General features: G+C 43.7%; 1 long non-coding RNA gene across 1 annotated transcript in view; it reads left to right on the top strand.

The window, feature by feature from the left end:
- The first annotated feature begins 19,191 nt into the window (after positions 1 to 19,191).
- The window catches only part of LOC132694479 (uncharacterized), a 54,961-nt gene continuing 52,778 nt past the window's right edge, over positions 19,192 to 21,374 (top strand). The window contains exon 1 of the long non-coding RNA XR_013556776.2: positions 19,192 to 19,514. This is a non-coding gene — a long non-coding RNA (uncharacterized LOC132694479). The remainder of the gene's footprint in view (positions 19,515 to 21,374) is intronic.

Genomic DNA, 21,374 nt, shown 5'->3' with positions numbered 1-21,374 from the left:
ACAAGAAATATGTGTGTAATTTTTACATTTTTTAAAATGTTTATTTACCTTTAAGAAAAAGAGAGACACAGAGTCAGCAGGGGAGGGGCAGAGAGAGGGAGACACGGAATCCGAATCAGGCTCCAGGCTCTGAGCTGTCGGCACAGAGACCCACACAGAGCTCGAACCCACAAACCGTGAGATCATGACCTGAGCTGGAGTCGGACGCTTAACCGACTGAGCCACCCAGGTGCCCCAGTAATTTTTTTTCAAATAATTTTAAGAGTTTTATTTATTTACTTATTTTTAAAAGATGATTTATTGTCAAGTTGGCTAACATACAGTGTATACATTATGCTCTTGGTTTTGGGGATAGATTCCCGTGATTCATCGCTTACATACAACACCCAGTGCTCATTCCAACAAGTGATCTCCTCAATGCCCATCACCCATTTTCCCCCTCTCCCCCGTGCCCGCCAATCAACCCTCAGTTTGTTCTTTATAGTTAGGAGTCTCTTATAGTTTGCCTCCCTCTCTGTTCGAAACTATTTTTTTCCCCTCCCCTTCCCCCATGGTCTTCTGTTAAGTTCCTCAAGTTCCACAAATGAATGAAAACACGATATCTATCTTTCTCTGACTGACTTATTTCACTTAGCATCATACCCTCCAGCTTCATCCACGTTGTTGCAAATGGCAGGATTTCATTCTCATTGCCAAGTAGTATTTCATTGTATATGTAAGCCACATCTTCTTTTTTTTTTTTAATTGTTTAATGTTTATTTATTTTTGAGAGAGACAGAGAGACAGACAGAGCATGAGCAGGGGAGGAGCAGAGAGAGAGGGAGACACAGAACCTGAAGCAGTCTCCAGGCTTTGAGCTGTCAGCACAGAGCCTGACGTGGGGCTCGAACCCACAAGCCGTGAGATCGTGACCTGAGCTGAAGTAGGATGCTTAACCGACTGAGCCACCCAGGCGCCCCTAAACCACATCTTCTTTATCCATTCGGTGCCCCAGGAATTTTTACATTTTAAGAATATATAAAACAAATATAGCAATCATCCTGAACCTGTGATTTATTTTTATTTTTTATTTTATTTTTTTAAGTTTACTTGTTTATATTTAGAGAGAGAGAGAGAGAGAGAGAGAGAGAGAATGAGAGAAAGCGTTGAGAGAGAGGGAGAGATAGAATCCCAAGCAGTCTCTGCACTGTCAGCACGGAGCAAGCCCAACATGGGGCTCAAACTTATGAAGTGTGAGACTATGACCTACACTGAAATCAAGAGTTGGATGCTTAACTGACGGAGCCCCCCAGGCCCCCCAAGATCTTAAGTTTTGATAGTAAAAGCACAGCAATAATGAATTTCATGAAACCAACAAACGAAATGAACCCCAAATGTCTTGTTTGGTCTCCTATAGGAGAAAAATCTCTTTTATTTCTTCACTAATAAACTCTAACTTCTTTTTTAGTTTGAACTCCAGTTTTTTTTTGTTTTGTTTTGTTTTGTTTTGTTTTGTTTTGTTTTTTACTGACTTCCATCCCCTCTCTTCAGCCATATCAATGTATTACACATCTTTTATGCATACCTTCCATTTCTGATCATGCCTATCCTATTGCTACCTTACCGGCCTTGTCTTTCCTTCTTTTCTCCTCCCATGTAATTCTGAGACTATCTTTTCAGGCTTAGTTCAAATATCTTCTCTTCTGTAAAAATGTCACAGACTAACAGTTCTTGCCATACTCTAAACTCCAGTAGCAACTTTGGTCTAATTTCCCATCAGTTAGGCATTCATTCAGCAATTATTTATGTTGGACGTGATACCTTAACATTTGACGTGTGTATACACTACTTCTTCAAATGATTATAAAATTTTTCAGAACTGGGCCTATGCTCTATCCTTCTTTGTCCTCCTAGCTTCTTTCTCCTCCTTGGTGGCCACCTCCTCTACCAGCAGGTGGGATAGCACCTTGTAAAAAGTAATCAGTTAGCACTCGATGGATTGATTTATTGACCACAGTGACATTCCAGGAGACAAGACAATAATGACCCTTTTGAAGCAATGCTTTACCTTGGGTGAAGGGGGCTGTATAAAAGCCAGTGTAAACCCCAGGGGTGGTAGTTCATCCATGTTTGGGGCTTGATGTGAAATCAGCAGAAGTTATGCCAGCCCAGGTAGCTCTCAGAGAACAGAGATAATGTAGATGCCATCACATGGGACGTTCAGAGCAATCCATTTCTACCGACATTTCTACAAAGTCAGGCAGTTTTTCACTATTTCAAACTTCAACGACCTGTTCTTATGATTAAATGTGACTCATTACACATATTTAACGAGTTCCAGTCAAGGGGGAAAACACCTCGAACTGGCAGTGGTGCACGATAGATGCTCAGAAATCTTTCCTTTGCCCCCTTAGCTTTGGGTGGCAAATGTTCTGGTTGTTTCCAAAGATGGCCCCTCTTTACCCAATTCCCCACTCCTGCCTCAGAGATTTCATGGGATGAGTTTTGGGTTGTGGATGACAGTTCTTTATATTATAGTGCTTTATGGTATACTAAACTACTTCCAGGTGCACGATTTCATTTGGGTGTCACATGACTCCAGTCAGATGGAGATTATTAATCCCTACTTTTTTTTTTTTAATTTTTTTAAATGTTTATTTATTTTTGAGACAGAGAGAGACAGAGCATGAATGGGGGAGGGGCAGAGAGAGAGGGAGACACAGAATCGGAAGCAGGCTCCAGGCTCTGAGCCATCAGCCCAGACCCTGACGCGGGGCTCGAACTCACGAACAGTGAGATCGTGACCTGAGCTGAAGTCGGACGCTCAACCGACTGAGCCACCCAGGCGCCCCAATCCCTACTTTTCAAGTGGGAAAATTGAGCCTCAGAGAACTTACATGGCTTGCTTTTGGTGAATAACTTGAACTTGGATTTTCCAATTTAACAAAGGAGAAAGAATGAAAAGAAGGAGAGGAAGTTTTGTTTTGTTTTGAATGGTATTACCTTGAGAATACCACGGTGGTGGAGAGACTGCTGATGGTCTCCCGAATACAGGTAGATGTACCATTAAGTGAACGTGTTGAGTGGGGCTGGATGTTAGGGAGCCTCAGAGAGCCTCAAACATTTCATGGTTTTCCATTAGCACAAAGGTAAAGATGTACCTCTGTAACATGGCTCAAATGCTCAACAGGATGTAGCCCAGCTGTCCAGACCCATCAAAAGCTGAAAACCATGAAATGTTTGAGTGCGGGGTGCGAGGAGAACTATAATCACATAGGCCTTAAAAATTAAACAAAACAAAACAAAACAACCCACTCCTTATTGGTGAGTAGTATTCCGTGGTGTAGAAATACATAGCTTATTTAACCATTTACTTACAGAAGGACGTTATGATTATTGCCAGTTTTTAGCTATTACAAATAAAGCTGTTATGACCAAGCATGTATAGGTATTTGGGTGGACATAAGTTTTCGTTTCTTTGAGATAAATGCCCGGGAGTACCATTGCTGAGTCACGTGGTAGCTCTATATTTAACTTTAAAAAAATCGGCTCAACTATTTCCCGGAAGGGTTGTATCATTTTACGATACCATCAGCAATATATGAGAGATTTTGTTTCTCTCCACCCTCGCCAGCATTTGGTATTGTCACTACATTTGATATTAGCCATTTTTATATCTCATCATGGTCTTAATTCGTACCTCCCTAATGGCTAGTGACGTTGAAAATCTTTTCATATGCTCAGTTGCCATCTCTATACCCTCCTCAGGGAAATGTGTCTTCGTGTCTTTTGCCCATTTGCTAATTATATTGTTTGGGCTTTTTGAATGTGAAGTTTTGAGAATTCTTTATTCCAGGTCTGAGTCTTTGTTAGGTATGTGGCTCATCATTTTTGTCTCCCGCTCTGTGCCTTGTCTTTTCATCAAGGTTTTTCACAGAGCACAAGTTTTAAATCTTGATGAAGTCCAATTTATTAACATGTTCTGTTATGGTGTCATGTCAAAGACCTCTTTACTGACCTTTGACTCTCAAAGATTCTCTTCTGTCTAATCTTCTAAAATTTTTATAGTTGTTGTACATTTAAGCCTACAACCCATTTAGAGTTAAATTTTTTTTTATATATGAGACAAGATGTGGGTCAACCTTTTTATTTTTGTTTGGTCTGTGGATATCAAATTGCTCTAGCGTATTTCTTGGCAATGCTATCCTTCCTCCATCAAACTGCTTTTGCACTTTTGTTAAAAGTCAGGGAGCCATATTTTATGGAGCGATTTCTTGGTTCTCTCTCTTCTGTTGATGGACGTGTCTTATCCTTTTGCTAATACCACACAGTACTGACTACCACAACTACATAACAACTCTTAAAATCAGGTAGACTGATTCTTCTCACTGTTTTCTTCTTTTCCAGAATTGTTTTAGCCATTCTAGTTCCTTTATCTCTCCATGTAAACTTTACAATAGTCTTGCCGTATCTACAGAAAATCTTGCTGGGATTTAATACAGATAGCGGTAAGCTGTATATCAACTTTGAAAAATGGACATCTTTATTATGTTGAGTCTCTTGATCCAGAAACAGAGAATATCTCACACCATTTATTTCGATCTTTGATTTTTTCCCACCAGTGTTGTGTAGTTTCTGGTGTACGAGTCCTGGACATGTATTTCACTTAAAAATTTTTTTTAAGTTTATTTATTTACTTTGAGAGACAGAGAGATAGCAACCCAGGGAGGGGAAGAAAGAGGGAGAGGAAAAGGGAAAGAGAGAGAATCCCAAGCAAGCTCCACACTGCCAGTGCAGAGCCTGACATGGGAGGCTTGAACCCATGAACCATGAGATCATACCTGAGTCGAAATCTAGAGTCAGACGCTTAACTGAGCCACCCAGGTGTCCCCATGTACTTCACTTTTTAAAGCAGTTGTAAATGGTTTTGTATTTTTTGATTTCAGTTTCCAGATGGTCGTTGCTAGTATATAGAAATGGAATTGATTTTTGCATGTTGGTTTTATATTTTGTGACCTTGCAGAACTTGTAAGTTCTGGGAGTTTTGTGTAGATTCCTTGATATTTTGTATGTAGAATATCATGGAATCTTCAGATCTGGGCAATTTTATTTCTTCCTTTCCAATCTGATGTGCTTTATTTCCTTTTTTTTGCCTCATTGCTCTGGACAGATCTTCCTGTATTTTGTCAGACAACAGTGATAAGATTCTTCATTGTATGAGGAAAGCATTCATTCTTTTATTGTTAACTGTAATGGTAGCTAGAGATTTTTTTGTAGATATCTTTTACTAAGTTGAGGAAGTTCCCCTCCTTTCAGAAAGTTTTTTTAAAATCATGAATGGTTATTGAATTTTTTTCAAAAATTTTTTTTGCATTTATTGATAAGATTATGCAACTTTTCTCTTTTAGCCTGTTAATGTTGTGATTCACATTGATTTAATTTTGAATATTTAACCAGCCTTGCATTCCTGGAATAAAGCCCACTTGTGCATAGTATATAATTCTTTCTATATATCGCTGAATTCTGCTTGCTAACATTTTGTTAAAATTTTTTGGACAAATACTAATGAAGGTTAATTGGTCTGTACTTTTCTCTTTTTTTGGAACTGTCTTTGTCTGGTTTTGTTATTAGGGTAATACTAGCTTCATAAAGTGAATCGAGAAGTTTTCCCTTTATCTTTTATTTTGTACATGAGATTGCATAGAAATCTGTGTTCATTCTCCTTTAAGCATTTGGAAGAATTCTTCAATGAAATTATCTGGGTCTAGAGTTGTTTTGTTTTGTTTTTGTTTTTTTTTTTGGAGAGTTTTAAAATTACTAAGTCAATTTCCTTAATAGTCATCGGGCTATTCAAATTGTCTACTTCATATAGGATAAGTTATGGTAGTCTGTGTTTTTGAGGTATTACCCTTTTGATGTGTACAGGTTCTGACTGGCATTCCATTTCATTCCTGACACTGGTATTTTGTGTCTTCTCCCTTTTTTCTCCTTCTCAGTCTTGCAGGATGTTTGTCAATTTGATTGATCATTTCAAAGAACCACCTTTTTGTTTCATGAACTTTCTCTAATGCTTTTCTATTTTTAACTTCATTGATTTCTGCTCTTATCTTCATTCCTTCCTTCCTCTTTCTTTGGGTTTATGTTGTCCTTGACTGTACGACATCACTGTAAATCAGCATCTCAAAAGACAGGGACCACCTGACTTGTGATTGGGTAACTGGAAGCCCGGGAAAACTGAAAAATATACACACCCCAATCCACTTCTCTCCCCTTGGGTAGAAACTGAGAAAGATAAAACCCTTCAGGTAAAAAATTAAGAGTTCTAGACAATAAACTCAAAACATTGGCAAATTTCTGCATAAAAGGAGTTGTCTTTAAGAGTCACTCGGGGGTGCCTGGGTGGCTCAGTTGGTTGAGCATCCAACTTCAGCTCAGGTCATGATCTCGCGGTCCATGAGTTTGAGCCCCACGTCAGGCTCTGTGCTGACACCTGGGAGCCTGGAGCCTGCTTTGGATCCTATGTCTCTCTCTCTCTGCCCTTTCCCCGCTCACACTCTGTCTCCCTCTTTCCCTCTCTGAAACATAAATACACATCAAAAATTTTTTTTGTAAGAGGCATGCAGTTGGCCCTGAGCTCATTCTTTATTCTTTTAGGGCCCCAGAAAACACAATTTGAAAACAAAGAATGAAGGAAAGAAACCAATACAGCTCCACGTAATAACGTGACATAGTCATTCCATTGTGACATGCTCGCTGTGAGAGAGGTTCTGCGACATGCAGGCTGTGCGTGTGTTCTCCTTTAGCGTCAGCAGGATGGTACCATCAGAGGAAGAAGAGCTTCAACTCAGTCAACCAACTCTTCTGAGCATCTAGCATGAGCAGGACACTGAGGCAAGGTTCGCATATGGTACAAAAAAAAGAGTTTTAAAAGTCAAGAGGGGGTGCTTATCTTTAGCGAGGCATTAGAATCCTACGCACTAAAATGGCAAGTCCAGCTCCAAAATCACAGTCCCATGGTCTCTAATCCACCAGCGTATAAAATACCCCAATCCTGGCAGATAACTGAGGCAGGTGGAACACGCCAGTGCTTCTGGATCCTGTGAGGAGTGGGCCCAGGGAGTACCGAATCAGGACTGTGAGAAACTGCTGGTGAATATCTGTCACCTCCTTGGGAAATGGCTGAGGATGAAGTGTGGCTGTCATTGCCTTTCTTTTACTGTTATTGTTCAGCATGCTCCTCCAGAGCTAGCGAGGAGGAGAAAAGGCACAACATCCCGACAACATTTGTTAACACTTGGAGAGCTAGATGCAGCTCCCTGGGGACTTGCAGGTGCTTCGCTATGCTCTCTTCCCACACTAGATGTCATCTCGGATGGGCCTGGGTCCCCCAGGTGGCTTGCAAAAGTCTCGCGACACTGGGGGCACATTTCATGGCATTCCCCTCAGAAAACTCTAAAGCCAGTATACACACTGGAGAACCGTCCTTCATTTTGCACTTGTGCTGTCCTTATTCCACAAAAGAGAGACCTGAAAATGTCAGCGGTTGAATATAGAACGGGGTTCTTAAACATGGGTTTAAAAATGCATAGTGGCAAATTTAAGTTCACAATTAAGGAAGGTCCAGGATTCTGCACTTAGTAGCAATTAGATCTTCCAGACTCTTTATTTTGAAGTGCATCACCTTGTAAGGACTGTAAGAAAGATGTCCCCTGAGCCGGGGGCATGAAGATATACATCCCCAGGGAATTCACAGAAAACACTGAGGAGGGTGTTTAACTGTCTAGAGTCTGTGGGAAAGGTAAGGTTTTGCACATTTCAGTAAAATCCCAGAGCTAAATAATAGCTACCACTGAGTACTTACCCTGTACCGGCACCGGCATTAAAAAAGACCTCAGTCAAATAGGTATTAGTATCATCCCCATTCTCATGATTGTAACGTCGAGGGCTGGAAAGGCTGGGTAACATGCCTAGTGTCAATTAGCTAGTACATGTTTACGCCCAAATGAAGCCCCAATATATTTGATCTCACTGCATCTTCTGACTAGTGCTTCATAGTCAAATAAATAAAAGAGCAAGGAATCCAATTACCGATTTTTTCTATAAGTTGTTACTTGTGGTGCCATATCTGTGCCCCAGCTGTGCCTGAGAACATTAAAAGCGGACCACTCTTGGGGCGCCTGGGTGGCTCAGTCGGTTGAGCGACCGACTTCAGCTCAGGGCCCGATCTCACGGTTCGTGAGTTCGAGCCCCTCATCGGGCTCTGTGCTGACAGCTCAGAGCCTGAAGCCTACTTCAGATTCTGTGTCTCCCTCTCTCTCTCCCCCTCCCCTACTCATGCTCTGTCTCTCTCTATCTCAGATATAAATAAACACTTAAAAAAATGTTTAAAAAAGAAAAAAAAAAAGTGGACCACTCTTTCAGACCAACAGTGGGACAAATCTACAATAAATTTTATTTCTACCTACTCTACCCCATACATTAAAATTTTTCCAGGGGTCACCTGGTTAGCTCAGTTGGACGACTCTTGATCTGACTTAGGACATGATTTCATGGTTCTTGAGTTCAAGCTCCGCATCCAGCTCTGTGTTGATGGTATGGAACCTGCTTGGAATTCTCTCTCTCTCCCTCTCTCTCTGCCCCTCTCCTGCTCGTGCTCTCTCTCAAAAATAAATAAATACACATTAAAAAAAAAAAAACTTTTCCAAAGCACAAAGCCTCTTTCAAAATGTCCCTTAAATTAGGCGGGTTTCCTCTTTCTGAGCATCAGCTGTGGTATTCTCCTTCACGCACAGTATCAATTGCCATGGTGAACTGCATTCTGGAAGCCCACGGGCCTCCTTCTGACATACAGTCTGAAGGTCAATAGTAGCCTTGGGCTACGTCACAATACCGACATCATTCACCTCACTCATCTCATCATTTTATCCTCTCACATATCATCACAAGAAGAAAGGTAAGGGCAGAACAATAGGATATTTTGAGAGAGAGAGAGAGAGAGAGAGAAACCACATTCCTAAATAACTTTTATCAGCATGTATTATTATACCTGTTCTATTTTATTATTTCTTATTGTTGTTAATCTCTTTCTGTGCCTAACTAATAAATTAAACTTTACCCTAGGAACGTATGTATAGGAAAAATCATAACGTATATAGGGTTCAGTGCTATCTGGTTTCAGGCACCCAGTGGGGGTCTTGGAATGTATCCCCCGCAGATAAGGGGGGCCCACGGTACTTAGAACTAAAATATTCGTGTCTGTTGGGGAGTACAACCTCAATTCTTAACTGAATGAGATCAAAAGAGATACCGGAGTGGCTTTGTTCTTTTGCTGTTTTCTAGTTAGTGACACGCCAGCCTTCGGGGCTCATGAGTTAAATTGGAGAGTGTTCTCCCACTGCCTCAGGAACTTGTTTTTTGTCATCTATAAGAATCTTAGGGACTTTACTTGTACGGACAAACTTCTTTCACCGATGGCATGAATATCGACAGAAAAATGTATAAACAGACCGGGACGTACTCTGATTTAGAAGGTAGAACAGAATAAAACAAAGTGAATATAAAATTACCTCTGGTAGTTAGTACTATAGTCTTTGAAATGGATTGGGGGCATCTCTGGGGAGAGTGAATTAATGACAATCCCTATTTATGGTAGTGCGTAATAAGTAAGAATGATTAAGAAAATGAATATGCTGCATGGAGTTCCCCCCCCCCCCCTTTTTTTTTCCAGTGGACCCACAACACTGGGTGATTCAGCTCCTGCTGGAGCTGGATTCTTTTCCCAGGATCAACTGTGGGCCTCCCTGATGACACTTTAATAGAACAAGTGGGCACAGAGTGACAGTTGATGATGGGAAGCTCAGGCACAAAGTAGAGCTACCGTCGCCTGGGGCTAGGCAAAAATTATACTGTTTAAAAATTCAGAGTCCAATAGCTGATATGTTGTCCACAAAAGGAGGAAAGGCAGAAAGTTTCCACTAAGAGGGGTAAGTTATAAATGCCAGGAAGTCATGAAGTGTGTATTTTTGATTGAGGCAAAAAGAGCCGATATAGAAAAGGAAACAGACTGAGGACAGATGACTTCCTGAAACTCTCACACATTGTGCCATGGAAACAAATGTGGTTCTGGGGACTCACACCTGCCTGGGGGCCGAGAGGCCTTTGAGAAGGTGACTTTGTCTTTGCAGACCTCAGCCTCCTCACCTTGACAGTGACATCCTCTGATGTCCATGGCGTTGAAAGAGGCTCCTTGGAGAAGCTCCTCTCTACAAAATCACCTGTGCCAAGGAAAGAATTCTCGGGGAAAATGGAGCTGACTTGCTGTTCGCTCTAACAAATGGCTTTAAAATGCATCCAGAGAAAGATGGAAAGAGGAAATGCCACTGTGGCAATAACAGGTCTTCATGACGTTCTTCCCCTGATAATTTACTCTAAGTGAAGGGAGAAACCAGGACACAGAACTTTTGTCACAGATGGAAAGAGGAAAATGGAAGCCGGTCATTTTGTTCTAATTCCTGTGCATTAAAGAAAAAAAAAAAGAAAGAAAGAAAAGAAAAAAAACATCTCCTTCATGGTTTCCATAGCTACCCCACCCCACCAGTTTTCATTTGCAGCCAGCCTAACGCAGAGGTCAGGGACTCGTGGCATCACAGCTTTCTCGCCCTCCCCACAGCACCACATGCCCTGGGTGACACTGATCAACACCCCCGGATGTCACCCGAGGAGGGCAAAGCAAATTCAAACTGCTAAACAATTACCCTTTTCCCTTTTAGCTCTGAAATTCTTACCGAAAAGTGGCTCGAGAACGTCCTTCAAGCTAAATGCAAACTAGAGCACTGAGGTAAACAATGATTGTCTGTAACAAAGTAAAAACATAGATTTAAATATTGCCAACAAATATGTTTCGTAGCCACAGTTTGAGGCACAATTTAAGATAATATGTGTTTTAATATTGCAATACAACAATGAAAAAATACTCTGAGTGACAAAATCAATTTTTCTCCTAGGGTTCCCTCCCTGAGTAACCAGGAACATATTCTCTGGTGTTCTCCTGGGCTTTTCACACCTTCTCTGATATTACTCCGCAAGACTGTTTTCTGTCCCATTGTCATTCCAAGTGTCGATAGAGTCCACAGTCTCCATGTTCCCAAGCAGAGTAGGTCCAGACAGGGATGTCAACCACCTTTCCGGAACGTTGGGAAATGCTGGATCTTGGGGCCTTGGGGCCCTGAATAAAACCTCAGGGTCTGTGCCTGGTTCCTAGCAGGCTCCCACGCGACTCACCCTCCCATAGTGAGAAAGCTGTGGAATGAGGGTCCTCAGCCCAAGACGGCTCCTTGCTTCCAGTCCAGGGCAAGAAAATCCACCTGAGCACGCTCCCAGTTCTTGGATGAGAAGCTCCTCCTCTGCCCTCCTCCCCGCTGAGACATGCAAGAGCAGATGATCTTCCAGGAGCCACATAAGTCTAGACGTACATTTAGAGGTTTCCTGATTAAGGATGGTTTTCTGATCAAAGACCGAACACACACGCTCATCTTCCTTCCGAAGGTCCACTGGAGAGATATAAGGAAGAAACACCAAAAGTTGCAGCTCCAATGGCGAAGCGAATGGAAGGCAGCCTCAGTAGGAGAGTCATTTGAACAGAAGTCTGAAGGATGTGAAGTCAATGGGGAGTGTGAAATGGACAGAGGAAGCCATAATTTGCATTGTTCACAAAGGGGCATCTAGACAGTCTGCCCCATAAGCCAAGCAAGGACCTCCTGCACATTTGAAGGCACCCGCCAACAGGGGCGAGGTGGGGTGTGTGGGCCCAAAAGAAAGAATGAACATTCAGGGAGAAGAACGGAGGTTTCAAATGAAAAAGAAACTATAATAACTACTCATGGTATAGGAAGGTCTCCTGGAAGAGGGTTGGAGCAGGTCTTGCGTGAGCCAGTCTGAAATCTCTCCGTTCTACAGGCACACAAAATAACTCAATCTGACGTTGAGTCAATTAACAAGTATTGATTATCCATCTTTTGTGTGTTAAGCTCATCCTGGGCATTGATGGTAGCCTATTTTATTTTTAATGGCATGTGATCAATTATATTCGTGGCACTAATCACTTTCATCTGTCCCAAGGCTCTTTTACTGAGTGCAGTCTGCCCAACGGGGAGTGGGAATTATAGGAACAGAAGACCTCCTTCTCCCACACAGACATTGGAAACAGTCCCTGCAAGTGAAATGATGGAAAACGGTAGAACTAAGTACCACCTGACCTACTCTGTGATGCTTCAGAGCTTGCGAAAGCACTTCTTTATCTCACGTTGTCCTATAAGGCTGTAAAACAGGATATTTTTCCAATTGTGCTTTCCCTCCAAACCAGTGTTGAACCTACTGGGAAACGTAAAGATCGGATGATGTGATGCCTGCAAAGAGCTCCACGAGCCTGCAGTACCAGTGCCTGGTAAGAGGCGGCGGCTACAATGAGGCTTGGGACACAGAAAAAAGGAAAGTGGGGCAAAGTTTGCCTTTTCTTGCCATTACTCCCCCCTCCCCATGCTTGCATGACTTCCTCTTTCTCTCTGTACCCCAATGTGTCTAGATTTTTACGCCCGGGTGCCCAAAGTCCCTTAGGTGCCCCCCACCCAGGCTTTAACCTCTGCTCCTACCTCCCATTCAAAATACATCAGTCTTACATCTTTTCTCTTACTTTTCTCCCCCCCCCCCCCCCCCCCCCCCCCGCCCAGACTATTTGGTATTTCTGCTCTTAGCTTTGCAATCCCTTTGTGAAGGCAAGGGCTAGACTTGACCATCCCGGCCAAAGCAGACTGAATCCTTTTTACACAAGTCATAATAAAATTTAATCCGGGGCTAATGGCATAGACACCCTTTCAAATGGGTTGGAGGAAAGGAAACAAAGTTCAGAGATAAGGAGCTTCTTTTAATGGTGACAGTGGTTGATCCTGGATCCCGAAGGTTTGTTTCAGAATCACAGAAGAATCTTCAACATAGGACATTTCTGTCTTTTTGCAAATGGAAAGTCGCAATTATTCGGGTATTCGGGAAAGGTCGGGGTCTCTTGGCATTGGAGATTGTACCGCCCAGGCAGGTGGGTGCCTGCTCTGTGGGCCCAAATAGCTTGCCACAGGATTAGCTGAATGGAAGAAGATTCAGACTTTCCTCAGAAACACGTGTTGAGGGTTGGGGGGAAGAAAAGGGCTTTCCCTAGAGATTTAGCCACTGACCTGTGGAATAAATTTCAACTTTCTTCAGAACTTTTTTTTTATGTTTATTTATTTTTGAGAGTGAGAGTGAGAGAGAGAGAGAGAGGGAGCATGAGCAGGGGAGGGGCAGAGAGAGAGAGGGAGACACAGAATCTGAAGCAGGTTCCAGGCTCTGAGCTGTCAGCACAGAGCCCGACGCGGCCCTTGATCCCGCGTCACGCATCACCAGATCATGACCTGAGTCGAAGTCGGAAGCCCAACTGACTGAGCCACCCAGGCGCCCCAAATTCAACTTTCTTCAAATAGAGGAAGCAGCTTTAAGTCTTTTCCACAACAAACTCCACCTCTGAGCCTGGCACCACATCAAATTTCCTAGACGGAATATATAATTTTTACAACTACGTGGTAGAAACTTGGGTGAATATACGGTAGAGACCTGATTCCCATATGAAGACTGCTTGGTGTATAATGTAGGGTGGGTGCTGTTGCTGAGTGATAGAAATGGTGAATCTGAGTGAGTGTGTGTGTGTGTGTGTGTGTGTGCGTGCATCCATCTGCAATGAAAAGGAGAGTGAGACAGTGGAATATTTACCTACAAAATTTGGCTTCAAACCCCCCCCCCCCGGCATTCTATTTTGTTGTATATTATTACAACCATTTTCAGCCAAATAGGGCTTGTCTCACTTGGATTTTACAGGAAATAAACCCAGCATCCCGTAGTGGTGGGTGGTTGTGGAGGGATACTGTGATAGGAATTAACCATCTGCTGAATGGCTAAGCAAGGATTGTTACTGCCCAGATTCTAAGTCAGAGCTTCCTGTGGGGTCAGATGATTTCAGAAGAATTTTTATGGTGAGAATTAACTCTGAATGGCCCATCTGCCCACATTCCCTGGTCCAAATGAGAGCTGCCTCAGCCACACTGATCAACTACCTCTGAGGTGAAGGGATCCTCCTAGGTTACTGGCACCAACTGGATGTGGACCCTGAGTGCGTCACAGTTAGTTTTTTTTTTTTTTTTTTTTAACATTTATTTACTTTTGAGACAGAGAGAGACAGAGCATGAACGGGGGAGGGTCACAGAGAGGGAGACACAGAATCTGAAACAGGCTCCAGGCTCCGAGCTGTCAGCACAGAGCCCGACGCGGGGCTCGAACTCACGGACCGCGAGATCATGACCTGAGCTGAAGTCGGCCGCTCAACCAACTGAGCCACCCAGGCGCCCCCACAGTTACTGTTTTTATCTCCGGTGAGCTATGGTCTGCCTGTGACTATATATTAATAAAAGGAAGAGACAAAATGATTCTGTGCAGATGATCTAATTTTCCCTGAGAAAATCTAAAAGAATTAATTAAAAGGTTAGAACACAGTAGCTGAATACATTAAAATCAACATGCAAGATTGTGATGAGGAAAATAGGACAGACCTGGCGTAACCAGGATGAAGTCTAATGGAGGGATACCATGAGCCATTGCCCGGGGACAGCCTGTCCTCTGAGCTCCCTGATAAACGCTCTTGGTTCAGGGAAGAATCCATAAGCAGTTAAATTCTTTCCTTTGATAACCCTCAGCAGCCTATTCGGGACAGACTGTCCAGACAGACTCCTTTGCTAGACACGAGCTAATCAGTTTACTAGGAAATGTAAATAAGATTCCCTCTCCTCTTTCTCCTATAAATTCTGAAATTTTTGCCTTCCTTCCAAGACAATAGTCGATCTATTGTTCTTGCTCTTATGAGTAAATTTGCATGCTTACAGCAAACTATTATGCCATATCAATAATCACTTGGAAAATACAATTTTAAAAGAGGAATTGCAGTGGAAAAAGCAATCAATCGAAATTTAAACCTGCTATCAATTTTAACGAAAGAGGATATCTTTTTTTTTTTTTTAACGTTTTTTATTTTTGAGACAGAGAGAGACAGAGCATGAACGGGGGAGGGTCAGAGAGAGAGGGAGACACAGAATGTGAAACAGGCTCCAGGTTCTGAGCTGTCGGCACAGAGCCCGACGCGGGGCTCGAACTCACGGACCACGAGATCGTGACCTGAGCCAAAGTCGGACGCTTAACCGACCAAGCCACCCAGGCGCCCCAAGGATATCTTTTTTTAAAGGTGTACATGGCGGCTATGTTTTCATTGCTATGTAATAAGCAAACTACCCCAACTTGATGACTCAAAACAGTGCCATTTTATTTGTTCGTCATTCTGTGGGTTGGTTGGGACTCGGCTGGGTGGCTCTTCTGTTGTCTCACTTGGGGTTCTTCATGCCGTTTCAGTCAGATGGTAAATGGGGCCAAAACATTCAAGATGGCTACACTCACGTGTCTGGAAACATGGAGTTTCCATGTTTCACCAATTCATGGGATTGGTGAGGACAGCTAGAAGGCTGGAACCTCTCTATCTGTCTTTCTTTCTCTTCATGTGGCTTTCTCTGTGTGGCTTGCTTGGGCTTCTTTACATGATGGAAAGGCTCCCATGTGCAAAAGCTTGCCAGTCTTCTGCTTACATCATACTTACTACTCTCTCAGTGGATGAAGTCTGTGTGGGTGGGGTCTATACAAGAGTATAAATACGGGAGGAATGGCCAAAGTATAGGTCTACCACAATGGCTCTCTGCTCAGCCTCCAGGGGCATTGGTCAGCGCTGTAATTGCTAGTTTCTTCCCAGACTCTAAGTGCCATGGGTTACAGTCTTGTTTAAATATATTCAGAGCCTAGCATAGTACCTGGTCAGTGATAAACACCCATCGGTTGAATGAATGAAGGGATGAACACGTAGAGTAACATACTCCAGTCCTTGCTGGGAGAACTAAAGAGGAAGACATGAAACCAGCTCGTGGTCTCTAATGTCTCTAGTTTCTACCCTGCATCCTTCCTGTGCCCGCTGTGAGGTGGCAAAACATACAGAAAGGAGTGCCTTCCGCTAAGGTCTGTCTTGCTTTTGTCACAGCTTTACAAATCTCTGCGTCGTATCTCTCGTCAGTGCTTTCAGGAGACAATCGAATCCTGCAAACTATGGCATCCCGAGCTTAGCAATTTTTCAAAAGACCAGTTGAAAAATGAATGCTAACACCGGCCCAGAATGAGGCTGGCCGGGGCCACCAGGCACACGGCAGCAGACGCAACGCGATGACTAGCGAAGGATGAGGTGTTTCTCACAAGACGGGGTGGTACTCGGAAGCCCGTTGCGCCTGGCCCAGGGAATTCTCTTTGAATATATTATTCAATCCTTTTGAAAGGTTGCTTTAGTTGAAAGGATGAACCAGTCTCAGGAACCTAGATTTGGGTGTCAGCAATGAGATTGCCTTATTTGCCCTCGTGATACGGGCTGGCGTTTTCCTTGTCACGGCCTGTGAAGTGAGAGGGGAGGCCGGCTCGGGAGCTTTCCCCCTGCGCTCCTGTCTGGGTACCAGGGAGGCGTCCGGGGGGTTGAGGGGCCAACCTGACTTCAAGCAGGCCTCCTCTGCTTTCATCTCTCTCCTGTGTACGAACATGTTCTTTCCGCTTAATACTTTGTTTGAACAAAAGGTCCTGCTACTCAAATCCATCGTTTTTTAAAAAATTCCTCTCATCTCTGGAATTCTGTGGCCCTTCTCAAAATCCACAGACTACTTTGAATAATCAGTTATATAATTTCCTGTTGCTTTTCTTTCAGGGAAAGAGAAAAAAATAGGGAAAGAAACCACATTAGAAAAGCAGCCCCCGGCTTTTGATGTTGTTTTGTGTTTATTATGACATCTATAGCAAGGGCTAGGTGGGTGCTGACCCAGCTTCTGGTCTCCAGGACGGAAAAGCAGTTTGCAAACGTCCCTTTACAAGCCCTGTAACAGGGCTTGTACTTTCCAAATAGTTACTTTCCAAATTATCACCAGTTTCAGAGCCTTTGGAATCCGAAGACTACGCTATTTGTGTTTTGTATTCTCACATAGTCTCTCCTTCCCAATATTTTGGTTATGTAGGCTTATTAAATAGAAGATTTTGTGGTGTCTGAAGGGCCATCTTTCAAAGCATGTCTCATTTTCTGATTGTCAGGATTCCCTCCTGGCCGTCGTGTGCAGAAATGCTTTCATTTATTCAATCAATTGAAATCAATTGAATTGAATTCAATCAATTGTCACAGTATCTATGTGACAGATACTGATCTCAGCACTGGGGATGCAGCTGTGAATGAGAGTCCCTGCCCTCATGAAGTTTACAACCTGCATGCATGAATAGGAGAGGGAGACAACAAGGAAATAAATCACGTACTTTCAGATATGAAGAAAAAAAAAAAACCCAGTAAGAGAAAGATCATTGGCATGATATGGTTGTAGAGTAATCAGGGAGGACTCTCTGAAGAGGTGTTCTTTAGTTGAAAGATAAAAAATGAGTTCAAAGAGCTGGGGACATGGAAGGGGACTTGGTGGGGGCGGAATGTTCCAGAAAGGGGAAGCAACGAATCCAAAGCCTGGAATAGAAATGGAGCTTTATATTTTTGAAGGACAGAAAGAAGGCCAGAACAACTGGAGATTACTGAAGGAGGGACAGAATGGTAGGAAAAAGGTTGGAGGGAGGCCAGATCATGTAGGGCCTTGAAAGACATGAAAAGGAGTTTGGATTTTATTTCAAGTACAACGCAATTGACAGCCGGGGTGTGAAATGAGCCGATACCCATTTTTAAAAGCTCACTTTGGTTGCCGAGTGATGAATGACTCTCTCTATGTCAATGCCCTATTTTATCTTTTTTACAGCATACATCATAATCTTTAAAAAAATTTTTTTAATGTTTATGTATTTTTGAGAGAGAGAAAGAGTGTGAGTGGGGGAGGGGCAGGGAGAGAAGGAGACACAGAATCTGAAGCAGGCTCCAGGCTCTGAGCTGTCAGCACAGAGCCCGACGCGGGGCTTGAACTCACGAACCATGAGATCATGACCTGAGCCGACGTCGAATGCTAGACCGACTGAGCCACCCAGGCGCCCCGCATACATCACAATCTTAAATTAACTTGCCTGCTTATGTATTTACTTGTTTAGCGTCCGTCTCCTCTACCTGTACACTAATAAAATGTAAAGCCCAACTGTGATTAGTTTCCCTCTTTTGTTCACTGCTACACAGCCCAGTGTCTAAAATAGTGCCTGGCACATAGTAGGTGCTAACACTTGCTTGTTGAATGAAAGAGTGACTAGATAACTAAACCTGAGAGGAGCGTTTGTGGTATACGGGTGGGTGATAAAGTAGGAAACGATGTTATTTTGTGACCCTTTCCTAGTTGTACCTGGGGGCAATGATTCCCTGAACAGCCCTCACCACTCCTGCATCATATACAGGTGCAGTAGGATCACAGCGGATCTTAAGTCTATTCCCGGGGTGCAGGGACATACGTGTGTGTCTTCTCACAACACTTGAACTATGATGAAACATGGAGAGAGCAGACACTGGAAACAGGACAGGTGTGGCGTCCAATTTCTCCTCTGACTCTTGCCAGCTGTAGGGTTTTGAGTCAATTGCTCTAAAGTCACCACCACCCTGACCTCATGACTCTGTCACGAGCGTTTTCTATGAGGCAGTTACCCTGTTCTGTGCTTAGTAACCACACGAACCGGAAACTTACTCAGACAAGTGCCACTTCCCAATGGGAGGAAGGGGCTTGGGTGGGGACGGAGAAGTTGTAAGGCAGTTAGAGGTGGGGGGCAGGTATCCTCGGGATACCAAACACGCATCGTGATAACAGATACTCGCTGTGCCAGGTGCGGTTCTAAGCATTGCTTGTAGCGACTCACTTGGTTGGTCCTCATAAGGATCCCCCTTTACCGTGCAGCTGAGGGAACTCAATTACAGGGGTCAAGTAACTCACCCAATGGCCCAGAGCTGGGATTTGAACCAGACCATCCTGGCTCCAGAGCCTTACTCTGAGCCACCCTGCTCTCTTCAGACCCCCGGGGAACGAGAGGTGGACTGACAGGTTGGGAAGATGGAAAGTCTGTAACCCGTGTCTGTGGTCTCCAATGGTATTAGCACCCCCCTCCCCTTAACATCTCCAGGACCCACTGCAGGGCCAGGCTCCTGGACAAGCACACCAGAGACGCTTGTCTGTAGAGTATTTGCTATGTCCCAGGCCAGCCGCTGCAGAACGGTCCCAGTGTGCCACACCCCGCATTTGCATCTAGGTGGGCAGAAAAGCACACGGTTTGCAACGGCTGGTGTCTGTCGCCGTCTGCCACCTCCTCCGCACGGCAGGGGGGCGCCTTCCTCATGACACCTGTGCTGCCATCACAAACAGCTTTTAGTCTGTTGCTGTCTTCTTTCACCTCCCATCTGACTCGGATTACCCCGCACGCAGAGTGCCCCGCACACGGTAGGTGCTCAGTAAATAGAAAATGCCAGGGGTGCCTGGGTGGCTCAGTCGGTTAAGCGGCCAACTTCGGCTCAGGTCACGATCTCACCGTCCGTGAGTTCGAGCCCCCCATCGGGCTCTGGGCTGACAGCTCAGAGCCTGGAGCCTGCTTCAGATTCTGTGTCTCCCTCTCTCTCTGCCCCTCCCCCGTTCATGCTCTGTCTCTCCCTGTCTCAAAAATAAATAAAAAAAAGAAAGAAAAGAAAATGCCAGAAGAAGAGAATTTCGGACCACAGTGCAGAACCGTTCGGGACCCGGCGCTCCTGCCCCCTGCAAGCCCGAGAGGTGCGCCCTGTGAAGGGCTGACGTTCTCTCTTAAAGAGAACCCCCTTAAAGTGCGATGGCAAATTTAAACATTAGAGCATGAGGAATATTTTTATTACTACCCCTTGCCAAATGGAACTCGATATAAAAATTGATAGGAAGCAAAAGGAATGAATAAAAATAGAAAAGAAATCACTGAGCTTTGAAAGGAAGTACATAAGATGAAAATGGAATTAAATCTACCTTGACTAGAGGAGATTACATAAAAATGAAGAAATCGACAGTAAATTAACAGGTAGCACATCTACACTGTCTTGAGGGAATAACAGGAGATATTTTTATTATCTCTATGCAGAAGTTCAGTTGATTCCCCCCCCCCCCCCCCATTGGCTCCTGAAATGAGAGGTTTCGTTTTATATAGAAACAAGTGTTGTGCTTTGCCCAACTGCCGGGGAGTCTGAGATGTGTTTCTGTCTCAACCTCCCTGGATTTTCTTGGATGAAATTTTGTGTGAAGCTGACAGCAATTGCCTAGGGGTTGGAGTGTGTGTGCACATGTGTACGTGTGGGCGTGTGTGTTGTTTGGGGTTGCGGGAGACGAAACATTTCAGAGTTGAAACCCTCAGAAGTCTGATATGGCAGCTGCAGAACCTAATGAGGAAGCGGAAGACCGGGTCCCTTCTCAGAAGCTTACAATAGCTTCTGTCGGGTAAGTCGCCTCATCTCTGGGTCTCAGTTTCACTAATTATAAAATGAAGATGCTAATTGCTACTTTCCCCATCTCATTTACGAAGATCAAATGAGATAATGGACGTGAAAGTACTTGGAAGAGTCGAAATACGAGGCTAATGCAAGGAATTGTTTTATAATTTCATCTCAGTAATAAAATTATTGTAAGTGCAATTTCTAAGACAGCAAAGGTTTATTTTGAAAAAGCAGAGGAATAGAAGTACGTAGTAATCGCTTATATTTATAAATTACCCTGTAATTTGAAAACGCCACAATCCGCATTCACCTACCAGGTTCACCCAATAGTCCTGTGAGATAAGCAGCTCTTTGGACAGATGGAGAGAGGCAGAGTAAATTGCACCAAGTGCCCCGGCTCTTGAGCGGTGGAACCAGCCCTAGATACTCACATGCTGCTCAATGAACAGCATCATGTGAGATACTCTCACAGCTGATCCAATAGCTGCCATCTTGAAGTCGTTGCCATTCTTCCTATGTGTGCGAATAACATTTTTGGATTAATAAAGACACAAAAGAATGGATGGTTCCATGCTTTCCTTCCAGTGCTTTCTTCTGGACACCTCTCTCTCTCTCTGTTTTTTTTTTTTTTTTTTGACATTTGGTGACATTTTTCAATAAATATGTACCATACCGGAGCCCAAGATGGCTGCGTGGTGAAGAGGTCATTGCCTTGGTCTTCAGGAGACTTCTGATCTAGAGGGGAGGAAGGACATATAAACGGGCTGGTGCACCAGGTGACAGATGTTACAACGAGGCAAGATGACTTCTGGGTGCCTGCCCCGATTCTGTGCGGGCCATAGGGGGCCTCCAG

The sequence above is a fragment of the Panthera onca genome, chromosome B4, assembly GCF_046562875.1.
Source record: "Panthera onca isolate mPanOnc1 chromosome B4, mPanOnc1 haplotype 2, whole genome shotgun sequence".
NCBI classification, from domain to species: Eukaryota; Metazoa; Chordata; class Mammalia; order Carnivora; family Felidae; genus Panthera; species Panthera onca.
Note: the sequence above shows the minus strand (reverse complement) of the source record. Positions and strands in the feature narration are given on the sequence as shown.